An 838-nucleotide genomic window follows, 5' to 3' on the forward strand; every position below is an offset into this window, starting at 1 on the left:
ATACAACTATGAATCCAGCTGAACCATCATTACCCTCTGTTCTTGCCCTCCTCTGTATTATTATGGAGCTATTCGTCCAAGCACTGCTCAATCTATGTGTTCAATGTACTATGCTTACTCTAGATGAGACTCTCTAGGTCACAAATGTTTAAGTGTGCCTCTATTTAGAAAAGAAAAATTTATAGATTAAAGATGCTATTTGCACAGAGGCAGCCCAAATAGCTATCTTTTCCTGGAGAGCTAATTCACTTGCCGTTGTGTATTTACCAAGGGCCTCCAAAGTGGTAGCAGGCATGTTCACACCAGGATTTGCCACGATGATCCACTGGTGTGCAGGGAAAACTAGTACTTCATTAGTATATTCATCTAAAATTAAGGATGTGATATTTACTTGATCACAAAGGTGCTTTTCACAAAGGTGAGGCTTATCCATTGCACTCTAGATGTGCTGACCCCTGCAATTTCCCCAAATGTGGAAAACTCGAATGCATAATTTGTGATAGTGGGGGAGTGGGCTCGCACTCTCCCCTGACCACTTGTGCCTAAAAACGTGGTGCTCTCACTCTGTAGTATTCTAACCCTTGTCCATTACTGTTTGAGAGAGCATACAAAACTCAGATGTCTATTATGAGTGCAGCTGGTAGGGGACTACAGTATTTCAACTTTATCAAAAACTGCTTCTCTTAAAAAAAAAGAATGTAACATATTTACTAACATTTACTATATGGATTGACATGTCATAGAGCAAACATCAAGGACAACGAAATCTAAGGGCAGAGTGACAGTTCTACCAGATGGGGGCACTGAAGGTCATTACTTATTAGAGTATTACAAGGTG

The 838-nt window shown here is 40.2% G+C and overlaps 1 non-coding gene across 1 annotated transcript; it reads left to right on the plus strand.

Annotated features, from left to right (window-relative positions):
* Positions 1-368: 368 nt before the first annotated feature.
* LOC118004814 lies at positions 369-531 on the plus strand. Its single transcript, XR_004677704.1, has one exon. It is a non-coding gene; the product is annotated as a U1 spliceosomal RNA (small nuclear RNA).
* The last annotated feature ends 307 nt before the right edge of the window (positions 532-838 follow it).

This window comes from Mirounga leonina, unplaced genomic scaffold, assembly GCF_011800145.1.
Source record: "Mirounga leonina isolate KUSES-001 unplaced genomic scaffold, KU_Mleo_1.0 Mir_93, whole genome shotgun sequence".
Taxonomy (NCBI): domain Eukaryota; kingdom Metazoa; phylum Chordata; class Mammalia; order Carnivora; family Phocidae; genus Mirounga; species Mirounga leonina.